This window comes from Arvicanthis niloticus, chromosome 13, assembly GCF_011762505.2.
Source record: "Arvicanthis niloticus isolate mArvNil1 chromosome 13, mArvNil1.pat.X, whole genome shotgun sequence".
In the NCBI taxonomy this organism is placed as follows: domain Eukaryota; kingdom Metazoa; phylum Chordata; class Mammalia; order Rodentia; family Muridae; genus Arvicanthis; species Arvicanthis niloticus.
The window spans coordinates 4,784,711-4,812,180 of NC_047670.1; the positions used below are offsets into that span (position 1 = coordinate 4,784,711).

At 34.6% G+C, this 27,470-nt stretch overlaps 1 pseudogene; it reads left to right on the forward strand.

The window, feature by feature from the left end:
• The first annotated feature begins 4,785 nt into the window (after nucleotides 1-4,785).
• LOC117718668 (thioredoxin-like protein 4A pseudogene) lies at nucleotides 4,786-5,168 on the forward strand (annotated as a pseudogene).
• The last annotated feature ends 22,302 nt before the right edge of the window (nucleotides 5,169-27,470 follow it).

Below are 27,470 nucleotides of genomic sequence, written 5' to 3' on the forward strand. Positions count from 1 at the left end.
AAAAGGCCAGCAAGCTGAGGGTTTTTTTTTTTTTTTTTTTTTTTTTTTTTTTTTTTTTTTTTTTATAGCATGGGGTGGGGAAAGGAAGGAATTTTCATACTGTTACACGTGATTGCTTGTTTTACAAATTTTGAACATCAGCAGGCTGTAACACTGAGAAAACCTCAAGGGGGGGGGGTAACCAAGAACAGTGGAACATTTCAGAAGAACCTACCCTAAATGATTTAGAGCCACGTGAAAATCACTCTGCATACTCATTCTTCTCAAAAATGTAGTTTTACCATGTCACTGGGCCCTACCCTGTCATTACCAACTATTTCAGGTTAACTATTTCTCACTTGCCATAGCCCCACCTTGAGGCTTGAGGAATGTTAATCCAGCAAATGTCCTCTGATTCAGGGATAATGCCCTCCACCCAGAATGTGCCCCAGGGGCAGTGAAAGTAAAGGCCTGAAATCTTGCATCCAGTTCCGTGTTCTGGAATTTGCACTCTTTCTGTTCAGGTCTAAGGGCAAAGAAAAAAAAAACTGCATATTTTTCACAAAATTGTCTTTATAATTTTTCACTCTACAAAACAATTAATAAATCAAAAAGGGATATTAATCTGGAGATAAAAACCTTAGGAAAGAGACCAGGAGTCAGAGATCACCAACAGAATAGAAGAGATAGAAGAGAGAATATCATGTGCAGAAGATGCCATAGAGAACATTGACACAACTCTCAAAGAAAGTGCAAAATGCAAAAAGCTCCTAAGCCAAAACATCCAAGAAGTCAAGGACACAATGAGAAGACCAAACCTCAGGATAATAGGTATAGATGAGAGTGAAGATTCCCAACATAAAAGGGCCAGTAAGAATCTTCAACAAAATTATAGAAAAAGGCTTCCCAACCTTAAGAAAAGGGTGTCCATAAAAATATAAGAAGCCTACAGAACTCCAAATAGATTGGACCAGAAAAGAAATTCCTCTTGTCACATAATAGTCAAAATACCAAACTATTCCACAAAATAGAAACAGAATGAACACTACAAAGATCATTCTTTGAAGCCACAATTATGCTCATAGTTAAACCATACAAAGACCCAACAAAGATGGCTAATATCCAGAGTATACAAAGACCTTAAGAAATTAGAGTTCAGACAATCAAATAACCCAATTAAAATTGGGGAACAGAGCTAAACAAGAATTCTCAACTGAGGAAAAACTCAAATGGTCCAAAAGCACCTAAAGAAATGTTCAACGTCCTTAGTCATGAGGGAAATGCAAATCAAAACAACCCTGAGACTCTACCTCATATCAGTCAGAATGGCTAAGATCAAAAACTCAGGTAATAGCAGATGCTGACAAGGATGTGAGGAAAGAAGAACACTCCTTAATTGTTGGTGGGATTGTAAGAAGGTATAACCACTCTGTAAAGCAGTCTGGTGATTCCTCAGAAAATTGGGTATAGTATTATCTCAGGACCAGATATACTACTTCTAGGTATATACCCAAAGATGGGCATATACCCAAACATATAACAAGGTCACATGCTCCACTATGTTCATAGTAGCCTTACTTATAATATCCAGAAGCTGGAAAGAACCCAGATGTCCTTCAACAGAGGAATGGATACAGAAAATGTGGTACATTTACTCAGTGGAGTACTACTCAGCTACTAAAAGCAAGGAATTCATGAAATTCTTAGGTAAACAGATGGAACTAGACAATATTATGCTAAAAAATGTAACCTAGTCACAAAAGAACACACATGGTATGCACTCACTAATATGTGGATATTTGTCCATAAGCTCACAATACCTAACATGCAACACACAGACCACATGAAGCTCAAGAAGAAGGAAGACCATAGCGTGGGTGCTTAGGTCCTTCTTAGAAAGAGTAACAAAATTCTCATGATAGCAAATATGGAGACAAAGAGTGGAGCAGAAACTGGAGGAGGGGCTGTCTGGAGACCCTTGGGATCCATCCTATGTGCAGTCACAAAATGCAGGCACTGTTGTCGATGCCAGGAAATGCATGATGACAAAAGCCTAATAATCCTGTCTCATGAGAGAATCAGCCAGAGGCAGAGCCTTGCACCTAACCATCATAATGATCCTAGGGTCCCCATTGGAGGAAGTAGAGAGAAGACTGAAGGAGCTGAAGGAGCTTGTGGCCCCATAGAAAGAGGAAAAATACCAACCAACCATATCTCCCAGAGTCTAAACCACCAACCTGGGAACACACTTGGAGAGACCAATGGCTCCAGCTGTATATGTAGTAGAGGATGGCCTTCTCAGTCATTGGTGGGAAAGGATGTCCTTGGTCCCATGAAGGCTGGATTTCCTAATGTGGGGGAATTCGAGGGCAAGGAGTGGATGGATGGGTGGGGGCACACTCTCATAAAAGTAGCAGGAGGGGTGATGGACTAAGAGGTTTCAAGAGGAGGAATAGGAAAAAGGAATAACATCTGGAATGTAAATAAATAAAATATATAATTTAAAAAAATGGATGCCAAGGAACTATCTGCTGAGTGCCCATGGCACCCTAACAACTAGGCAGACTTATGCCTAGGTAAAAAGGAAGGATTTATTTACTGACATATGTCATGATTCCAATCAGGTATTTGATATGGGAAAGAGGCTTTTTTTTCAGGATGCTGAAGGAACATGGTGGCTGCCAGAGTGATTGGTGAGGCATGCTGATGATGAGACAAAGAATGATGCTGACCCGTGAGCTTGCTGAGTGCCCTGGCAATGGTGACTGGGAAACTGTGTTGGACATATGTTCCTGAACCACCTTTGCTTGCAAACCTGTTGGCAGCCAAAAGTACATGAAACTGAAAATGAACCCCCCAGACAGAGTTATTAATTTAACAAGCTGGCAAGCCAAGGACAGCTAATATTCTGCATAGAAACTTACCAACCTGAGACAAAAGTTCATTGCTTTCGATAATGTATATTCCATCATGGATAAGGAAGGCATTCTTATCTGAACAACCAAATACAGGCTCAGTCTTGTTAATGAAATAAAAAGGGGGAAGATATGGAAAGCTTTTGGGGCTGCTTGACAGAAATCTGACATTGGCCAAGAACAAGGAAATGGGCTTCAGGCAGAAATCTGACATTAGGCCAGAACAAAGAAGTAATTTCAGGTAGGAATATAAATCTTAGGCTAGAACAAAGAGGCTTCAGACATGAAAATGACTTTGGGCTAGGACAGGGAAGTAGGCTTAGATATTTTGGTCTTCCTGATAAACATTTCGAAATAGTAATCATGAGAGTGATCATGGAACTTTGTTTATTGTCTTGCTTGTTCTTTGCCTATTTGCATCTATTATATTGCTAGTTCCTCAACCTAGAACTGACCTTAATACTTACATGTAATTAAAATGGTATAAAAGCAAAAAGGAGGAGGAATGATGGGATAGGGGGCTTATGAAGGGATATGGGGAAAAAGAATAATATCTGAAATGTAAATAAATAAAAATATCTAACAAAAAAGAATTACATAAATAAAATTTACCATCACAAGAACAAGCTGCCCATGGCAAAAACATGTTTTACCATAGAGGCACATAAACAAGTAAGTGTAGCTAGTTGAAATGAATAATCCGACATAGACTCACTCCTATTCTGTTATCTCCGAGAGGGCCATGAAAGCACATCTCAAGAAACAGAGGTCATGACTCTTGTCATCTTTACGTTATTTATTGATTTATGTATTTATTTGTTATCTGTTTATGTATTGTATTTTCTCACAAGCACTCAGAATTCCCCACACATGACTCTGTTCTTGGATCATGTTCCAGTATTCATGGTATTTAATCAGAGCAATGGTATCCCTAATCCCCAACACATAAAATTCAGAATATGGCAGTGTCATATCTTAACATCTCTTTTATTCTATAAAACTGGAAAATAAAAAGAAACAAAAATTTATGAAAGTGTACAGTATCCAAAACCAAACCAATATGAATAAATTAATTAAACAGATTCACAATAAAACAGCTTAGAACAATCGTAAAACTTCTAACTGTAAATGGCCCAGATTAGATGCATTTCCAGAATGCTAACAGAACTTCAAAAAAGAATTAATACTCATATTATCCAAATTATTTCATATAGTAAGAAAAACAGGAAGGCTTCCAAATATGTTTGATAATTTCGATATCACCCACATTGAATTAAATATCAAAACAAAACAACAAAATACAATGTATTCTTTCTGATAAAGTGAAATCATGCTCATCTCAAAATAATCAAGTTTGTTTAACATGAGAAATGCAAGAATGTTTCCATATTCACTATACATTATTTATCACATTAATAGCCTTAAGACACAATTAAAAGATAGTCTCATTAGGTTCAGAAATAGTCTCTGACAAAATCCAGATTACTTTTATATTAAAAGTTAAGGAAGCTCTGGAAACGGAGCACATCTTAACATATAATGTCTTCTCATCAATATAGCTAGAGATATACAATTAGAGACACATAAACAGGAAAACAAATCAATGTATCAAGGTTGGCAGGCCATAGGATTCTTCAAATAAGAGACCCTAAAGACACCACATACACACAAAACACACACATACACACAAAACGAAAAGAAAAAGAAGTGTAAGAGCTGATAATTTCAGCAAAGTGTCCAGTTACAAAATTAATATATATAAATATCTATAAAAATACAGTGTGTTACAGCAGAAGAGGCACTGGTGTTGGGTGGAGGACCTGATGGTTGGGCCACGTGTGCTCACACTAGGTATCTCTTGGTGTCCAGCTGTGCAGGAGGCTGACAGGTAAACCAGGCTATCTTTTCAGAGGAGGACCGTGTGGTCTTCACTTGTTTTGGACACGACTGGGACCCCACTTGAATGAAGATGGATGAGGTTCTATCAACATTGCTGAAAAGGTTAAAAATTGTGCAGTTTTTCATCTTGTGGATATTACAGAATTACCTGACTTTAACAAGATGTATGAGCTATCTGACCTTTGTGGTCATGTTTTTCTTCAGAAACAAACATATCACGATTGATTTGGGCACTGGAAACAACAAGATCAGCTGGGCCATGGAAGACAAGCAAGAAATGGTTGACATTGTAAAGACTTTGTACCGTGGTGCCCACAAAGCTTGGGGTCTTTGATGATGTCTTCTAAAGAATTTTCTACAAAGTACAGATATTGAGCATTGCTCTTAGGCTTTACAAAGGACTCTATGAGGCTCTTCCATATAGAAATACTCTATTCTCATAGCCTCTGGAAAGAGCCTGCAGCACAATATTGCTATAGAGCTGAAACATCCTTAAGATGAGGGATACAGGGTATTAACAACCTGAAGCAAATAAACATGGTAAAGGAGTGGTAAGAAAAAAATCTATAAAAATATAACTCTTTCTATAAGTCAATGATGAAATGCCAAAAAAAGAAAAAAAGAAAATCAATCCTTTTCAGAATAGCATACACATAGACATACACAGACACACACATACACACACAGAGAGAATAAAATAACCAGAAATACATATAGACCATGAAAGAAAGACATATAAAATCAAAACTTGAAGATACTGATGAAATTAAACGAGTAAGAAAATCAGAATTTGCAAAGAACTTCCATACTCATAGTTTGGCATAATTAATATTTTGAACATGATGATTACATTAAAAGCAACCTACATAATCAGCACTATGTCAGTCAAAATACTAGGACCTTTCTATACAGACATAAAAATAAATTCAAACAACTCCATATAAATTAAAAGACCAGAGATAACCCAAACAGTTTGGAACAACAGCAAAACTGTGTGAGGCATAGACATCCCTGAACCTGATTTAAGCTACACTGCAGAGGATAATAAGATTAGTACTGTATACACACACAATAGACATATAGATTAAGGAAACAGAATAGAGGAAACAGGCATGTGTACATTAAACTACAGCTCAATGATTTTTAACAATGATATGAAGAATGTACAATGGAGAAAATACACTACAGATAATGCTGAGAATCGCGGATTTCAACACAAAGAAAAATGAAGCTATATTGTTACCGCTTAACCCTGCATGAAATGCATCTGCAAATGGACCAAAAGCCCCATCTTAAAATGTAATATTCTAAAATTTCTAAAGAAATTATATGTGGCATACACTTCAAGTTATAGGTGCAAGTAAGACTTTCTAAATGTGACTAAAGTAGCATATGAAGTAAAATTAGAATTTGACAAGAAGTATCACATGAAACTAAACAGCTTCTGTAGAGTAAACGAATTGTGAATTGAATGAGTGGGCAGACAAAATAATGAAAGAAAGCCTTTGCCATCTACCATATCTGAAACGATTTATGTCTTGTGTGTGTGTGTGTGTGTGTGTGTGTCTGTGTGTGTGTGTGTGTGTGTTGGTGTGTGTGTGTGTTCATCCTAAACCATGAATGTATACTTCAAATGATCACATGGTCTACTGAGAGTGCTGACTGGCTAAGAGCACTTGAAAACCATCCAAAGACTATAATTCAATCCACATGGTAGTTCAAAGCCACCTGCAGCTCCAGCTGAAAGGGAATCCATCGCCTCTAGCCTTCTCAGGCATAGGCACAAATATGGGAATACCATATGGGGACACACACATGCAGATACCTAAATAAAATAGAATGAGATAAAGACATCATGGGCTCTGCAGTAAAAGAATATAGTTTGTACCTTAATATAGAATACAAAATGATAAACATCTTTCAAAGTCTATACATGTAAAGCAATAAAAATGAATTCATTACATCACTTTTATTAAATCCTTTCAGAATTTCTTTTGAAAAGGATATTTAGTACAATTGTTGAGGATGTAGTTCAGCTGACAGAATACTTGCCTAGTAGGCACAAAGTCTTGGATATGAACCATTACCACACAAACTAGGTAAGTGGTGCAGAGCTATAATATAAAACACTGAGAGGTAAATAAACAAGAATTATAAGTTTCAAATCATCCTAAGACACATAGTAAGTTCAAGTCTAGTGTGAGGTACATAAAACAATATGTCAAATTTCCCCAAAAATAGAAAAGAAAAAGTAAGAAACAATGATTAGAGAAAGGGGAAAGATAGCAAGGAAAAAAGAAAGAAAAAATGAAAGAAAGAAAGGAAGAAAGAAAGAAAGGAAGGAAGGAAGGAAGGAAGGAAGGAAGGAAAGAAGGAAGGAAGGAAGGGAAAGAAAGAGAAAGAAAGACAGAAAGAGAAAGAAAGACAGAAAGAGAAAGAAAGACAGAAAGAAAGACAGACAGAAGGAAAGAAAAAAAGAAACAGACAAACAAACAAAGAAAACTACTTAGCTCTAACAGTTACCTGATAGTCAATGCCATGCAACAAAATAGATACAGAGTTACAATGACTCTGCAGTTCCCAGTTCAGATTTGCAAGCCATTGAGAATCTTAATAATTTTCTTATTATGATAAGGGTATGTATTTTCCTCATTGAGATAAATTCAATAATTTAATTTTAATTATAAATTAAATAATAATTTCCAAAGGACACTTAATATTGGACACTGCTATATGAAAGATATAAAAAATGATACTCTAATGGTACAATTTGGATTTAGAGGATTTGCCTTGAAATTTGTTTATTTTACAGGAGTAGTAGCAGTTATTTAATTTCATGCCTGTGAAATGTAAATCAATTTATAAAACTACATTGAATTTATACTAAAGGTCTTGCTTTCATCGTTAAACTCTCTATGTATTTTATACTTAGACTTTAATTCTTGACAAATACTGAAAAATGGTTTAACTTAGCAAGCACAATATGAGTTCAAAGTCCAATTTATTTCTTCAAAATATGTATCTGTGTGTTTGAATATAATCTAGGACAGACTGTCAATATAGGAGTAAAAGATTATAGATTTATAAAAGTAAAAAATTTAAAATTTTATTCACATTACATAATTCAAGTTTTTATTTTCATAGCTCAACAAGCTTGGTTTAATTGTTATTTTAATATATAAAATGAATCTGTGTGTTGTAGTAATATCAAAACTATACCTGTGATTTCTTACAAATATGAGCCTCCATAAATGACTTGAACAAAGAGGATATCAATGAATGTGCAAAACTGGGTGGGAAAAAAATCCTAAAATGTCTCAATCCTGCACAACAAGAAATACGAATTGTTCAAAGTTAGATGTGGCGGGGGCAGCCCTTCCAACAGAAAAATATCCTAACTGCTTATGAAGTGCTTACTAAAAAACCTTGAACTCAACATACAAGTAACATTATATGTAACCAACAGGTTGTATTTTGGACTAGATATGTATATATAAATACATATATGCATGAAATAACAGCTGATAAAAAAAAAGAGGCCATAAATTTGACTGAGAGTAGGGAAGGTTTTATGGGAAACTTTGGAGGAATGGGAAGGAATAAATTTAATTAAAACACAATTTCAAAAATAAAAGAAAGAAATGCACTGCCATGTTACATGTTGTTTTGAATTCAGAATGCCCACATAGACTTATATATTTGAATTCATAAACACCAGTAATTATCACTATTTGAAATAATTAGAATGATTAAGAGGCATGGTGTTTGGGGAGAAAGCAGATCTCTGGAGGTGGGCTTGGACGTTTCAAAACTCCATGATAAACCCAGTCCAGAACCCCTTCACTGTCTGCTCATAGATCAGGATATAGTTCTCAGCCACTGCTTCAGCACCTGCCTTTATGCCACCATGATCCCCGTCAAGATGAGTACGAATTAAACCTCTGAAACTATAAACAAGCCAGCAGTTAAATGCTTTCTTTCCTATGAGATTCTGTGGTTATCGTGTCTCATCACAGCCACAGAACAGTAAGTAAGATAGAAGTTTGTATCAGGGTATGAAGTCTTGCTTTGACAGACCTGATGATTCTGATTATTGGTAGAATTTTGACTTCTGATTAGGAAAACGATTGGAAGTATGAAGCAGGGCTTGACAGTCCAGACTAGTAGATAGTAGATAGACCATTCCATAGGGTGACTAGTTGGAAGAAAGCTGTACTGACAGTAATGTAGATTTTTGACAGTTCAAGTGGTTTCAGAGAAGAATATTAGTAGTTTGCCTAGAGACCATTCTTTTAATATTTTGGCAAAGAATGTGGTTGGTTTTGTCTTGCTTTCAAAATCTCCTAGTCTTTTATTCAAGTTTCCTTGGTCACTGAGGTCGTTGAATAAAATGGCCCTCATAGGCCTATAATGAATGTCACTATTAGGAGGTGTAGCCTTGTTTGTAGTAAGTGTCCTTATATTTTGCATGGCTGAGAAATCCTGTAAAGGACAGGTCTTACACTGATTTATAAATACTTGAACTCATGTTTTCTTTCCTGTAGCATTAAGGTCTTTCCTGAGGGCCTCGTCATCACATAGGCACATTTCTTTTGCCTTCTAGGATCATGATGTTTCAATTATCATGGACCCATTAACCTTGGCAGGCAGAACATTGCCCAATGGAGGAACATGAATTAAAATGTATATTTTATTATATGAGCAAGCTTTATGCCGAGTAAACATCAGCACTCATGAAGGAGCACACACCTCTGGCTTTGCTACAGGGGCAAGAAACATGTCACATCATCCCTTCCATGGCCATGCAGGATGGGCACTTTGAGATCTCAGAAGCTCAAGCCTGGCCAGTGTGTCACAGTTTCTTCCTGCTGCCTGCCAACACAGATGTAGAATTGAACTCTGGGATACATTTCCAGCAACATGTCTGCCTGCATGTTACTATGATTCCCTCTATTGATAATGGACTAAACCTCTTAACAGTAAGTCAGACCCAAGTAAATACTTTCCCTTATAAGAGTCATTGTGGTCATGGTGTTTCCTCACAGCAATAGCACAATAATTAAGACACAATGAAAATAAAAGATGAAAAATATGTGGCTTGTATGTCTGTATGTTCCACATAACATCGGTATATTTCATTAAAAAAAAACTTTCAAAGACAGCATCAGTTTACATATTTTGAATTTTATTTTTGTGCTTAAATAAATGTCATTACTAATCATTTGTTACACAAAGATCCAGGCAAGGACCTTTAACACTGTGCTTGGACTCTCAATCTCACAGATCTCAAACGGCTCCAGTGAAAGGAGTCAAACGTTATCCAGAGAATTACTGTCATTATAACTAGCTCATACTGCTAATAGCTGACAGAAGGAAACACAACAGCGATAATCCAGGCACTGCAGCATTCAGTGTCTTGTTTCACTTTGAAGTCCTGTGCAGTGTGTTGGGCTCCTGTGCTACCTCCACTGGGAATAAATACCATGGTGTGTTTATTCATCTCTTGGCAACATCTTGCTTCTTTGTAATTGTCCTAGTTCCCTTGTCTTTTAAAGATTTCAGCCTTAAGTGGAAGAAGGAAAAAAAAAAACCCACTGGAAATTGTTTATAAGAGCTCAAAATTTGCAAAGATATATGTTTCTAATGAAATAGTTCTGGTGCAGGCAGTTCTGTTTATCGCTAAGATTAACCAATAAACTTGACGCTGCATGAAGCAATCATTGAGCATGAGTACATTTCCTGATCCCTGTCATTCTGGCACAGACAACCCTCTTTGCTAATGCTATTCCTGAATTTTCTTCAATATTTTACAAAACTATGTCTCCCAAAATAGCAGCAAGCAATAAGAAGCTGTACAATGTTTTTCTTCCACAATATAAGTAAAACATTTTTAAATGATAAAAAATTCCTTGAGTCAAATACGTGATATAAACCAGCAGTTTTAATTACTTTTAACAGAATATAAAATAAAACTTATGAAACATGATTATATGGTCAACATTTATAATGATAAGCTCAAAAAAGTCAGGACTATTTACATGTGCTTTTAGGGAAGATTGTGACTTACATTGAACAAGTTTATGATTCTAATTCAAACAGAAACTCCATTTAACAATAAAATGTCAGGTATAAAAGGCAAGAAGATGCTAACAATAGTCAAATCAACACACTTAGGGACCTAAAAATTTTCAAATTGCATAGGCTTAGACAATAGGGTCTTCAAACACATATTGTGGGTTACAGACAAAACCTCAAGTAATATTGGGTTAGTTTCTTTTGGAATGAGCATTACAGGACACTTTGAAAGGTTCTCTGTTTCAAAAAAAAAACTCATAGAATATTGTATCAAAAAAGTGGTATTAGAGTATTTTGATGGAACCTTGCACATAAAGATGAGAAATAAAAACTCCTAATGAAATTATACTAAGTTATAACAATAATTCAAATATAAAATATGAATATATTTTTCTGAATTTCATTCCATAACATTTTTCTCTATACCTGTCCAAAAAAGAAACATCTCTCACCTCAAAAGAATCAAGCAGATTGCTTATGCTGAAGTCAAATATGAGTGGCTGTGGATTGGAAATTGACATTAAAAAGTTACAACAAGGAAGCCATTTCATGAGCTTTGTAGAGTAGCATAAATATCATAACTCAAGAGATTTTTTTCAAACACATCAGTGTCTATCTATCTATCTATCTATCTATCTATCTATCTATCTATATAGTAACCTGGTTATTGCAAAGTGGGAAAACCTCTGTCACAGGCTTTAGTTGTGTCTAAAGACACACTATAGTGTCTACAGTGTCTTAGACATTTGGTTGGTGAAAATTGGAGCTCAGTTTTTATATTTCTAGTGACTTGCCTAATAGTCATAAAATATGTTAGATCATGTTCACAGAAGTGTAATAAATGGCTAAGTGACTAAATATATACAGAGTAAACTGTCTCTGGACTTTGAACATTAAAACCTTTCCAAGGTAATGAAGTACTAATCTGTCAGTCATTCAAATGAGAATCAGCTACAGCTCCTTCTCACTAATTTTCATTCACACACCAATATGTCCTGAAAAGCTGAAATCCTCAGTGAATGTTTGTTGATATGATTCCAGTTAAGTCCACTCTCTCAGTATGCTTTGTGCTGTTACATTTCTGAAATGTGGTAATTTTCTCTTATTTCAAATCAGGTGTAGGTCCATGGTTTGGTGTAGGATGCAGCAGGGAGTAGAAGAGCTAGATGAGGCCTGGAGCCTACTTTTCAGAGTAGCAAGGAGTAGAAGGTCACAACTGACCAGCCCCTGTAAGCACATTTCTTCATGTGACATGTTGCCAACACCTGAGTTGCAGAGGAACATAAATATTTAAATCATAAATTGAGGCATAACTTTTAAAAATATTGTTCTTATCCTGTCACCCAGGACTCTGGAAAATTGGACTTAAAAGAGTCAGACAATCACACCAGCCCAGGCTGCATACCACAACTGTTCTTTGGTAGATAGCTAGATACACACACACACACATACATACATACATACATACATACATACATACATACATACATACATAGATGGATGGATAAATTGTCCATTCAAAGAAGAAGCTGCTGGATATGATAAATCAGGAGATAAAAATAACTAGTTTACTGAATAATGCTTGATTCCTTTTATATTTCTTATATTTTACCTAAAGTTATCTAAGCCTTCCTGATGATCACCCACTTCTCTCTCAAGAAGATAAAAAGGACTTCTTTGGGCTTAGCATAGGATTAGTCTCATAGTCTCACAGAAATTCATTTTTGTCCCTTGCATTGTTTGCTTCTCTCATTCCCTAGGCTTCTCTGTTAATGCAACAAGGACATGTAATACTCTTAGCCCTGTGTTCATAAATGGATGTTTCTCAAAACTGCAAAACCTGAAATGAAAGCAGGTTAAATATCTACCCTATCATTCTTAAACAGAAGAGTAATCTGTATTCACAAAGTAAGTTCTATCTTATCTTCCATTTCTGCCAGCAGTAGAATCAGAAAACAAAGATCTCTTCACAGATGTACTGAGGTCACTCTCCAGGTGTCCACATCATTACTTGGATTCATATCACATATTTACTTCTCTCCCTTGTCCACTATACTTCTTTGAGCTTATGTCACCCATCTCTTTCCTGGTCTTCTACACTTTATTCCTATAATCACTGAGACAGGCAAGCTGTTGTGAAAAATGGTAGGTGTATCATTTAATGTAACTAATTTCACTCACTGTTTTATTGGATGAGGCTAATCAAACTGTTGACAGTTTAAAGATGAGCCTCGAAAAATTATACATTTCTGTATGTTGTATACCTATTACACAGTGTGGATCTTTGCCTCCTCACAGAAAAAGTTACATTAGCAACTATTGATGGTGACACCAATGACACAGTTTTATATTTAATTTCATAACATTTATAGAGTGACTCATTTAAAGAGTAAATTGTGGTAGAATTGTAACTAATAAAATATCAATCAACTGAATTTTTATAACATACATGCTACTTCAACAAATGGCAACCACACTGCAAATAAAATTGTTAACTACAGAGGTTAAGTATTCCATTTTTGGTATTCTCATTAGCAATTAATATTAGATAGTAATAAATGCTTTAAGGCAAGAAGCACACATTCTTTCCCTAAAACACTGGAGCCCAGAAAAGTCACTATGGCATTATTCAAAATTTACTCCAAATTCTGGTTCCTGGTCTTTGAGTCCTATCATTACATGAGATAAGCTTTATCATAACATTGTATTATTGTTCTGAAAATATACATGAGGTAAATGAAAGTAATCAATAATCAGTGTGTAGGGATAATCCCTTGTACACTATATAAAATCATCACCCGTCATAAAAGAGCTGATTGGCTTATACCTATGAAAAACAAAAGAATAGAAGTGAGTTCCAGCAAGATATGGGAGTTCTGGGAAAGGATCAGGCATGGGAAAATTTGGTACCTAGACTCAAAAGAAATATGATGTATGAAACTGAGGAGAGGAAACCATTCACATGGCACACATAGAGCAGAATAAACTGAATAATTTAGCCATGAACTAGTTGGGAAAGTCTAGCTTAAGACATAGGCATTTATTAATAAATAATAAGCCTCTGAATCATTATTCAGGATCATTAATCATATGTATGCAAAACCATAAAATGTATATAATGTATGTAATGCATTCATATAATGTAGTTAAAATATGCGTATGTTTTAGTGAGGGATCTTGAGCCTGGTGTTTTCAGCATGAAGGTTGTACACTCAGCTACTCAATACCATCCTCAATTCCTTAATTTAAATACTTTAATCCATACATGAATTTGATCTTAACATTACTGCTAACAAGATATGCCTCATAATTACTATGTCCATGAAGAACTCATGTAAAAATTCTGACTACATTCTTCAAATAATTTTGGTGCACATTAAGTAACAGACTGTAACACTTATATCAATGTGTGAATGTCAGCTACTTTCTACTTAATTATAGGTAAACTGCTGACTCACACACGCCAAAAAAGAAAAGCACTGCTATACTTACATTAAAAATTATTTTTAAAAATGTTCAATAAACATTTTTATTTGTAGGGGAAATCTAGATTGCTTCTGACTTCTGGTTATTATGAACAGAGCAACAATGAACATAGTTGAGCAAGAGTCTTTGTAGTACAATAATGGTAGCTCTGGATATTGAGGTAAGGTGACTTGCATCTTCCTGAGGAATCATCACACTGATTTACATAGTGACTTCACAACTTTACACTCCCTTCAGCAAGTATCTTTTTACTCTTCATCCTTGCCAGAATAAGCTACCTCTTGTCTTATTGATTTTAGCTATTCTAACGTGTGTAAGACTAAATCTCAAAGTAGTTTTGATTTACATTTCTCTGATGACTAGAGATGTTGAGCATTTCTTTTAAAAGTTCCTCAGCCATTTGAGTTTTCTCTTATAAGAAATCTACGTACCACATTTTAAAATTGTTGATTTCATTAATGTCTAGTATTGAGTGTTTTTTTCTGTTTGCTTGCTTTTTATTGTTTTTCTTTACATATATTAGGTATTGCTCTAAATACAATGAGTAGTTGGTAAAAATCTTTTCCTCTTATTTAGACTTGATGCTTTGTCTAAAAAATGGTCTTCTTTGCCATACAAAAAGTCTTTCAGCTTCATGGAGTCCAATTTAGTAATTCTTGGTCTTACTGACTATGTTAATGGCTCTCTCTTCAGAAAGTATTTTTCTGTGCTAGTGAGCTTAAGGTTCTTCTCTACTTTTTCCTATAGAAGTTTTTGTGTATTTAGTGGTATGATGAGGACTTTAGTCAATTTGGAGTTGATTAATTTGGAGTTGAGTTTTTTTGCAGGATAATATGTATAAATCTGCTTGGATTACATTAAATGAATAATTTAGTAGTTAGCATTTAGTATTTGTTGAAAAGGCTATCTTTTCATTCAGTGTGTATTTATGGCTTTTTTTCTCAAACAGCAGATATCCATCCATAGATGTGGATTTATGACTCAATCTCCAATTTTATTCCATTGATCAATAGATCTGTTTTGGGCTGTTTTTATTTCTACAGCTCTGCAGTAGAACTTGAAATCAGGAATAGTAATAACACTCTTCTCAGTTCTTTTTTTGTTCAGAATTGATTCAGCTATCTTGGTTTCTTTGTATTATTTTATTTTGTTTTTACTTCTTTGTGGGGTGTGTGTGTGTGTTTGTGTGTGTACATGTGCTTCAACATGAAACTGAAAACCTTCCTTTCACAATCTTTGAAGAATTGTGTTATAATTTTTTACAGAGATTGTAGTGAATCTGAAAGCATGGCAATTTTATTACATTAATATTACTGATTGATAATCATGTGAGATCTTTAAATCTTTTGGTATTTTCTTCAGTTTCTTTCATTAATGCCTTAAACATTTTATTGTTAATAGTCAGCCATTCACTTGCTTTTTTCAAGGCACCCAGGAATATTTTATATTTTTGAGGCTATTGTGAAAGATACTGTTTTACTAATTTATTTTATTATTCACTATCTTATTTGTATAAAAGAGGGCTACTATATTTTGTGATTTAATTTTTTATCCACCTACTTCTCTAAAAGTATTCAACAGCTGTAGTTTTCCTGTATAATTTTAAGAACTCTAATATATACTATTATGTTGACTGCATAAACAAAAATAAACAAACAAAGAACTTGTAAGGCTTTTTCTTTTTTAATTTTATCTATTTTGTGTGATTTAATTTTGTATCCACCTACTTTGCTGAATGTGTTTGTCAGTTGTAGGAGTTTCCCTGTAGAATTTTAGTGTCCCTTATTATACTATTATGTAATCTGGAAAGAAAATAGTTTGATTTCTTTCTTTCCAAATTGTATCTACTTTATTATTCTCAGTTGTTTTATATTTTTAATTAAGATTGAAATTACTAAGGATGGTTATTCTGGGCTGCAGTCTAGTATCTAAGTGGAAACCAGAATAACCATATAAAACTTAAGAATGCAGAAGACTGGCACTGGAAAGCCCAAACCTATTTAGTCCAGCAGTCACTAGGGCTTTGCCACCATGGTTTCTGCTGGTTTCACGCAGGGACCACTGCTTATATCTTAATCATAAATCATCTTCTTAAGACAATCTTATAGTCCGATTTGTAACTAGGTTTGAAAGACACTGTGTCTACTTCTCTAGAGAAGAGCCAAGGAAAGAACGGCTTTACAAAGAGAACAGGGCTTCTCTTATATATACCAGCAAAGAGGGAGTGAAAAGGTGAAAGCAGGATCAAGACTGGCAATAAATTCACTATGGACAGAGTGGACTGGAGAAATCCAAGCATGTACCTCATTCTCTACACACCTGCGACCTTATCTGAAGAGTATTACAAAGTGTCTAGAAGGCTATGATCGGCTGGATAGCAGATAACTGAGGCTTTCAGTTTTTATTTTGTCTCCATATTCAGTAGTTTCAGCTGAATATTCTATAACTCTATGACGGACGCTACTCAGTGTCTGTATACAGAGTGATAAATATTATAAGTAATATTATATAAAGTATCACTTATATAACATTCCCAGAATAGTGAACAGAAACTGGAACATCTGAGCTTCTCTCTTCTATTTCTAAATTATTCTTTTTAGGAAATCATTGCAGACAAAATGTAAAGTAAAAATGTCAACCTTATAAAAATTGACCAAATAAAAACAAAAACCGAGCAGCTGTCTGAGTGGATTTCAGTAGGCACTGTCCTGACAAGCATCAGCACGGTCAGTGTCCGCATCCTCGCCATGGCAGCACTGAACTCTCTTTCTCTCAGCACAGGAGCTCGGAGGCAGCCATAGCACAGAAGCCATGAAGACCACTTGAGGATGCACGGCAAAGATACTTCCATCTGACTGAATTGCCAGAAATGGCAGACTCTTTTCCAGAGTGCATTTCATACTGTGTTTCTGAGTATGGGTGTGGTGAGGTTTCGGGGTACACATTTCCTACTGGACATGGTGACTCATGCCAACACTCAGGAAACTGAGGCAGGAGGATTGCCACAAGGTCCAGGCTGTCCTGGGCTACATAGTGAGGTCTAGGCTAGCCTGTCTCAAAAAAAAAAAAAAAAAAAAAAAAAAGCAATCATTTTAATATATTACAAGAAGACATACTCCTTTTAGTAAGAATGATTGTGGAGTCAATGTAAATAGCACTTGCCTTTCCCATGTTGACTTAAGGGAGGTAAGGGGGTTCCCAAGCAGGAAGCCTAAGGTGGACCAAGTGTCAGACTCTTAAAATTCAATACTGGTTGAGTTTGCCGTCTGACTGATAGCCGCTCTGTGTGTTGATCATATGATCCAGATAGCCTACTCTTCACAGAGGAGGTTCCGTCTAAACCAAACCAAATCATCAGAGCATACACAGTGACTCAGAGGCAAAGGGCGCCGGTGTCACAAGCACCACATATAGGTTAGCCATGTTTGTGTGGGTTTGGTCTACCCTGGGGTAAACTCCACACTGATAGTAAGAGATGAGACACGGAGTGTCCCTTGTCACTATACAGAGATTTTAACTTGACTTTAAAACTGTAGCATGTCAGTCCTTTGGAGTTCATTCTCCTATCTTTCCTAGAGTGTATAACTTCTACTATTTTCTTAGCTGTGTGATAGAACTAGTTACCTTAGCTGTTTTACCCTACTCTTTTTCCATCCCACAACTCCTGCTGAGTATGAATGGCTGTTGCTTGGGGTACTCCTGAAATCATTGATAAAATTGTTGGTGATAATGTACCCAACTAATACTTTATACCATATTCTGTAAATGCTAGGACATAGACTTTTAAAAATATATCAGAGAGTTCTGTTTTGAATGGGAATACCTGATTTCCTAAGTCTGTTGACTTTCTGTGAGAAATAAAAGACCTTGAACACCAGAAAAAAAAAGATTGAAATTATTACTTCAGATAGGTATGGAGACAGCAGAAAAATCTGTCTTGCTGCTGATTTCAATGAAATTGCTTTGAGTTTCTATTTTTTCATGTTGATGTTGTCTATGAGCTCTCTGATATTTGCTTTTATTATTTTGAGGTTTGTCTCTTTTATTCCTAATCTTTCTAGTACTTGTATCATAAAGGAGTATTGGATTTTGTCAAAGACCTTTTCTGAATCCAATGACATAATCATGTGGTTTTTGTCTGCAGTCTGTTTATATGGGGATTATATGATCATTTTATGTTGTTAAACTATCTAAGCATAACTGGAATGAAGCTAATTTGATCATGGTGCGTATTTTTAGTGTGTTCTTGGATTTAACTTGCATGTGCATTACTAAGAATTTTTGTTCCAATGATTCTTTGTAGTTTTTTTTTGTTGTTGTTGTTCAATTTTTATTTTAGTTTAGCCCTTAGTTTGATCATTTCTTATCTACTTGTTCTTGTCTGGGATTTAATATTTTTTTTTTTTTAGAAATTTCAGGTCTGCTAAGATGCTAGTGTGAGGCCTCTATTTTTTTTTTATTATAGTCACTTGGTACTATGAAATGGCCTCTTAGAACCTTTTTTATTGTATATTGTAAGTTTGAGTATGTTATATATTCATTCTCGATTAATTCTAGAAAAACTTTAATTTCTCACTTAATTTCATCTTGTTCTTTTTTTTTTCTTTTAGTCAGTAATGTGCTGTTCAGTTTCCATAATTTCTTAAGCTTGCTGGTTTTTTTTTTTTTTTTTTTTGCTGTTGTTATCCAACTTTAACATGTGATGGACAGGTAGATGGACATAAGATCTTATTCCAATTTTCTTATATCTGTAGAAATGTCCTTAGTGTTTAAGTGTGTGCTCAATTTGGGTGGAAGCTCCTTGAAATGTTGTAAAGAGTTTGCAAATATCTGTTATTGGTTTATAACCTCAGTTAGCTGTAGCATTAATACAGTGGAAGATTATTTTGGTGTTTAAAAATGAAATTTGTAGGTAAATGGATGAAACTAGAAAAATATATGCTGATTGAAGTAATCAAGACTCAAAGAAAGAATTAAAAGCATGTATTAGCTGTTAAGTTATTGACAAGAAAGCTTCAATCTACAGAACTATAGAAGTTAGATATAGAGAAAGGGACTAGGGCAGACAGAAGGATCTGCTATTGAAAGGGAATAGAATAAATATTTATGGCTAAATATGTATGGACAATGGGAAGGGAGCAAATAATGACACATAGAGATAAAATAAGGTCTACTTAAGGGCAATATGGAAACCTACTAGAGTAAAGGAATGTAAAACAATGTGCATACATGATGGCTTTCTGAATGGGGATCACCAAATAATGAGGAGATAGAATTTCAACTGGACATCTCATGTCACCAAATGAAGCTTCTACCTCTGGGGTTGAGTTTAATTAAGTTTTTAGCAAAATGGTCCCATGGGAATTTGCTGGTAAATCTATAGGATGCACTCCATAATGGACAGTAATGTCTTTTGCTAAAGATTACACCCACACATACCTATGAACATGGAGAAATCAAACATGACACTATATAAAGCCTTTGCTTCTTAATGTTAGTGACCTTCTTACAAAAGTATATTAGAATCTGTTAAAGGAGCAATGTAAATATCAATGGAGATACTATCCTTTTGTTTCACAATGGTATTCTGTCTCCAAGAGATCCTAGGACAATGGTAGCAGAAAGTTAAGGATAATAGGTATAGAAGAGAGTAAAATTCCCAACTTAAGGGTCCAGTAAATATTGTCAACAAAGTTACAGAAGAAAACTTCTCTAACTTAAAGAAAAAGAAGCCCATAAATATATAAGAAGCCAACAGAACTTCAAATAGATTGGACCAGAAAAAAATTCTCTCTTCACATAATAGTCAAAACATCAAATGGGAAAAACAAAGAAAGTATATTAAAAGCAGTAAGGAAAAGAGGTCAAGTAGTATAAAGGTATCCATATCAGAATTATGCCAGACTTCTCACCAGAACCTATGAAACCTAAAAGATCCTTTGCTGATGTCATACAGACCCTAAGAGAACACAAATGCCAGCCCAGGCTACTATACTAAACAAAATATTTAATTGCCATGAATGAAGAAACCAAGATATTCCATAACAAAACCAAATTTACACATTATCTTTCCACAAATCCAGTACTATGGAGGATAATAAATGAAAAATGCCAACACAAGGAGAGAAACTACTCTAGAAAAAACAAAAAAGTAATCTTCTTTCAACAAACCCAAAAAAGATTGCTACACAAACATAATACCAACTCTAACTAGAAAAATAACAAGAAACAACAATAAATTTTCTGTAATATTTCTTAAAATCAATGAACTCAATTCCCTAATAAAAAGACATAGACTAAGAGACTAGATAAGTAAACAGGACTCAGCTTCATACAGGAAATGAACCTTAGGGACAAAGGCAGAGACTTTCTCCTAGTAAAGAATTGAAAACAATTTTCCAAATGAATGGTCCCAAGAAATAAGCTGGAGTAGCCATTCCATATCGAATAAAATTGACTTTCAAGCAAAAGTTATTTAAAAAGATTTTTTAAAGGAAACTTCATACTTGTCAAAGGAAAAATCTACCAAGATAAACTCTCATTTCTGAACATCTATGCTCCAAATGCAAGGATACCAATATTCATAAAAGAAACTTTACTAAAGCTCAAGCCCACATTGTACCTTACACAATAATAGCGGGAGACTTCAACACTCAACTCTCATTAATGGACATATCATGGAAACAGAAACTAAACAGTGATACAGTAAAATTAACAGAAGTTATGGGTCAAATAGATTTAACAGTTATGTTTTAAAAACTTTCTTCTAAAACAAAAGAATATATCTTCTTCTCAGCACCTCATGTTATCTTCTCCAAAATTGACTATATAATCAGTCACAAAACAGGTCTCAACAGATAAAAGAAGATTTAAATAATCACACTTATCCTATCAGATCACCGCGGACTAAGGCTAATTTTCAATAACAATTCAAACAACAGTATGTCCACATACACATGGAAGCTGAACAAAGCCATACTCAATGATAAATTAGTGAAGAAATAAAAAAAGAAAGAAATTAAAGATTTATTAGAATTTAATAAAAATGAAGGCACAGAATGCCAAAACTTATGTGACACAATGAAAGTAGTGCTAAGAGAAAAACTCATGGTTCTGGGTGCCTCTAAAAAGAACCTGGAGAGAACATACACTAGCACCTTAACAACACACTTGAAATCTCTAGAACTAAAAGATGAAATACACCCAAGAGGACTAGATGGCATGAAATAATCAAACCCAGGGGTAAAAATGAATGAAGTAGAAGCAAAACAAACTATACAAAGAATCAACAAGACCAGGAATTGGTTCTTTGAGAAAATCATCAAGACAGATAAACCCTTAGCCCAACTAACCAGAGTGCACAGAGAAGTATCCAAATTAATAAAATTAGAAATTAAAATGAAGACATAAGAACAGAAACTAAAAATTAAAAATTTATCAAATTAATTTAATTAAGAAATTAAAAATTTATCAAATCCTACTACAAATGTCTATATTCAACAAAACTAGAAAATCTAGATGAAATAGACCATTTCTTAGACAGATTCCAAAAACCAAAGTTATATCAGGAACAAGTAAACCATCTAAACAGTCCCATAAACCCTAAAGAAATAGAAGCAGTCATTAAAAGTCTCCCAAACAAAAGCAGCCCAGGACCAGATGAGTTTGGTGCAGAATTCTGTCAGACCTTCAAAGAAGACTTAATGTCAATACTCTTCAAACTATTATACAAAATAGAAACAGAAAGAACACTACACAATTCCTTCTAAAATCACACAAAGACCCCCCCCCCGCAAAAAGAACTTCAGACCAATTTCCCTTATGAATATTGATACAAATATACTCAATAAGATTCTTACAAACTGAATTGAGAACCAATCAAAACTATCATTCACCACAATTAAGTAGGCATTATTTCAGGGATGCAGGGATGGTCCAATATATGGAAATCAATCAAAGTAATTCACTACATAAACAAACTCAAAGAAAAAAACCACATGATCATTTCATTAGATGCTGAAAAAGCATTTGACAAAATTTAACATCCCTTTCTGTTAAAAGTCTTAGAAAGATCAGGAATTCAAGGCCCATACCTAACCATGGTAAAAAGCAATGTACAGCAAAACAGTAGTAATAGGAAAGAAATTTGAAGCAATCCCACTGTAATCAGGGACTACACAAGGGACTACTCTCTCCCTATTAATTCAATATAGTACTTGAAATTATAGCTAGAGCAATTAGACAACAAAAGGAAGTCAAAGGGATACAAATTGGACAGAAAATAGTCAAAATATCACTATTTGCAGATGATATGATATGATATGATATGATATGATGGTATAATTAAGTGACCCCAAAATTTCCACCAGAGAACTTTGACAGAAGATAAACAACATCAGCAAAGTTGCCAGGTATTAAAGTAACTCAAACAAATTAGTATCCTTTATCTACTCAAAGGATAAATGGGTATGAAAGAAATTAGGTAAAGGACACCTTTCACAATTGTTACAAATGAATAAAATATCTTGGTGTACTGCAACAAAACAAGTGAAAGATCTGTACAACAAGAACTTCAAGTCTCTGAAGAATGAAATTGAAGAAGACCTCAGAAGATGGGAAGATCTCCCATGCTCATGGATTGGCAAGATTAATATAGTTAAAATGGCCATCTTACTGAAGCAATCTACAGATACAAGGCAATTGCCATCAGATTTCTAACTCTATTCTTTACAGAGTTAGAAAGACAATTCTCAAATACGTTTGGAATAACAAAAAGTCCAGAATAGCAAAAACTATTCTCAACAATAAAAAAACTTCTGGGGGAATCACAATCCCTGATCTAAAGCTGTACTACAGAGCAATAGTGATAAAAAAAATTGCATGATATTGGTATAGCAACAGGTAGGTAGATTAATAGAATAGAATTGATGTCCCAAAAATGGTCCTACATACCTATGGTCACTTGATCTTTGACAAAGAAGCTAAAATCATCCAGTGGAAAAAAAGCAGCATTTTCAACAAATGGTGTTGGTTCACCTGGCAGTCAACATGTAGAAGAAGGCAAATTGGTCCATTCTTATATCCTTGTACAAAGCTCAAGTCCAAGAAGTTCAAGAACCTCCACATAAAACCAGATATATGGAATCTAATAGAAAAGGAATAGGGAAAAACATCAAGCACTTGGGCACAGGAGAAAATTTACTGAACAAAATACCAATGGCTTACATGCTAAGAACAAGAGTTGACAAATGGGACATCATAAAATTGCAAAACTTCTGTAAAACAAAGGACACTCTCAGTTGGATAAAAAGAGATCCAACAGATTGGGAAACAATCTTGTAAATGTTCTTTACATTTGATATAGGGCTAATATCCAATATATACAAAAAACCTCAAAAAGTTAGACTCAAAAGAAACAGATAACATTATTAAAAAGTGAGGTATAGAGCTAAACAGAGAATTATCAACTGAGGAAGTTCAAATGGCCAAGAAGCCCCCAGATATGTTCAACATCTTTAGTTGTCAGGGAAATGCATATCAAAACAACCCTGAGATTCCACCTCACACCAGTCAAAATAGGTAAGAACAAAACCTCAGGTGACAGGAGATATGATGAAAGAGGATCATTCCTCCAGTGCTGGTGGGATTGCAAGCTGGTACAACCACTGTGGATATTTGTCTGGCAGTTCCTTAGAAAATTGGACATAGCACTACCTGAAGAACCAACTATTACTCTCCTGGGCATATACCCAGAAGATGCTCCAACATGTAATAAGGACACATGCTCCACAAGAAGGTACTGAAGGATCTGAGGGCATTTGCTCTCCCTTGGGAGGGAACAACAGTGTCAACAGGCCAGACTTCCTGGAGCTCCTGGGGACTGGACCATGTACCAAAAAATACACATGGAGGGACTCCTTGCTCTGGTTACCTATGTGGCAGATGCTGGCCTTCTTGGATGTCAGTGAGAGGAGCTGTCCTTGGTCCTGTGGTGGTTTGATTCCCCAGTGTAGAGAAATGCCAGGGCAGGCAGGTGGGAATGGGTGGGTGGGTAAAGGAGCACCCTCATAGAGGTAGGGGAGGAGGAATAGGATAGAGGTTTTCTGAGGGGAAACCTGGGTGGGTGGTGAAGCACCCTCATGGAGGCAGGGGAGGGTAGATAGGATAGGGGGATTCTAGAGGGGAAATCTGGAGAGGGGATAACATGTGTAATGTAAATAAAGACAATATCCAATAAAAGAAAGAAAATCATCTCCTCGGGCTTGCAGAAGAGACAAGGAGAATGAAAGAGGCATATGAGATACATTAGTAAACCAAGAAAGATAGCCATCTAAATCAACAGGACTTATAAACATATGAATTGACATTGACTGAGGCAGCATGCTCATAGATTGTATTAGTCTGCACCAGAGGAATTCTAGAGCTGCCATATGCACCCATCCCTAACTCATAAACTTTCTCCAATTACCACTTGAGAATCAAAATTCAACTTCTTATAAGTGAGTATTACTAGAGAAACAAATTACTCTTAAGGGTAGACTGTATGTCCCACAGTCTCAGGCCAAAGTGCACTCAAGTGCATCTTTGTGGGTTCCTTGTCTCATAATATTATGTAAGTTTTCTTTTAATTTTTATTATTTTTCACTTTAAAATGTACTTTACATTTTTCTCTCTGTTAACCATACAGATCCTTTGTGTATATACTAAGGCTTACAGTTTATGTTTTTATGGGATTCCTGCAAGTGTGAGTAAATTATTTTCTGCATCTATATCCACTTCTTGTGCCTTTTCTTGGTTTCATTTTTTCTGTTTGTTTGTTTTGTCCTATTCTGATGTGCTATGTTTTTAATATATTATAGTATAGTACAGTATAGTATGGTACAGTATGATATATTAATTATTATTTTTCTCCTTTAGAAACCACTTTGTTTTCTAATGACAGGCTGCAAGGATATAGATCTGGATAAGAAGGCAGGTGGAAAGAAACTGTTGCAGGTGCAGAGGAAAATGTAGCAATATCAGGATATTTTATATGAGAAAATAACTATTTTCCATAAAATGAAACACAAATTAGTTTAATAAAAGAATACAAAGTAACTTTATGGTTACATTAGAAACAAACTGAGTCTGATATGTAAGTAAGTTTTAACATATTGAGTGTCTGATTTTCTTATATACAATTAAATCCTTTATTGTGCCTGAATTTCAGGTTTACCATAGCAGCACAAACACCCTAATCTCTGTTAAGAATGTACCCACCATGAATGATCTGACTGCTGGGGGGTTATACTTTCAGGTAACACTAAACTGGAGTGTCGTTGAGCTGCTTTTATCCTATGTCTGTTGATTAAAACACAATTTTTAATTTGAGTTGAACACACAAAATTCTCATATAAATACATGTAAAATGTAACCTTTAGCAACTTAGGAGTTGTGATCATACCTCACTATATTTTCACTGCTAGTTTAGTATACTCTTCAAAATACTTAATCTTTTTGTTACTGATGACATTTTCCTGAATAACAAGACAAATACTGGGCAGAGATCTAATACATAAAAGAAAACAGTATCTCCTGTTCGCACCCTATATTTCATCCTCCAGCCTGCAGCTGGGAAGTTTTTCCAAATGCTGAGGTCATCATTTTACAGACTTTCTTAGCATTCTTTAATTGCTTAACACAATGTGGCTTCCAATGAAGCATCCTCTGCCATGACTACTGGAAAATATTGTTGGTGGCATCATAGATGAAATCACCAGAAGAACCTTGAATCCTCCATTTGGACGAGTGAGAAAACAATGTGCCATTTTTTTGGTTTATGATTTACGCCACACAGAATAGAGCAGGAAATTCCAGTGCAATTTAAGAGGATCTCAGCTTGTAGTTGAGATCTATGAAACACTTCAGCCTCCTTTGCACTTAGCATCTTAGGTCTCCTTGCACCCAGTCCTGTGAAATGATCACAGATCCTCAATGACTATTCCTTCTGATAGACTCAATGGTCTTCCAAGCTCTATATATGCAAAAAGTCCCAGATCTTGTCTAAATTATGATGGCCTTATTTTAGGTATGCTAAAAAGAGCATTACAGTGAGTTGTTTTTACAAGGTTCCTGGTTTAATCACACTCTCTGCCCCCTAGGTGCTACATTTGAATTACTACACTTCCCTATCAACTGAGCCTTATGGCATTAGAAAATATACCACTACATATAGTATATGAAATGAGCTGTGTCATTTAATAGATTATATAAAATTGTTTTATTTTCATAAAATGTTTTGGTCATTCATTGTTAAATATGCATAACAGTCACAAACTTATTAATTTTAACTGTTTTCTATACTTAACCATCATTTCTCTAAAAGAAAAATATAGAAGCTTTACTTGTATATATTCTTTGAATTTAGTACAATGTAAGAAACAATGTAGAGATTTAAATATGTTTTAAAAGTATATAATTGATGCAGTAGTTCTTTGCATTGGTAGACGTAGTAGTATTTACTTACTTTTAGGTAATTATGAAGTTATGCATTACACACATATGCACTCTATACAGCAGGATATGATTTAGAGTGAAGATAGTAAGAAAACAATGAGTGTGGAAGTTCATAATAAATGAATGCAAAATCCTGTGTGCTACTAGGGAGTATTACTCAAGAGAAGAAATGTACAGAGGAAGAAAAGCAAACCTTTTGTTAGAAATCCAAATAGGTGTACTTATTTAAAAGATGCTCCTAATATATACAATATGAATACATACATATATATATTTATATATGCTATATTATACCTATGCTATATTATATATGTTAATATGGTACACATATACGTTAATATGATATATATTGTATTATACAGTATTTATAGTAAAATTATATATAAACATATATTTATACATTATATAGTTTTACATTTTTATGCATTTATATATTTATATGTACATTGACATACATTCATTTAGATATATGTATTTATATAATATATAAATATAAAAGTATAAATATAAGTACAAATAAAAATGTAATATACATTTATATTATATTAAGTATAATATAAATTTATTATAATATAAATATAAAAATACAAATTTATAAATATTCATATCTACAAATATTTA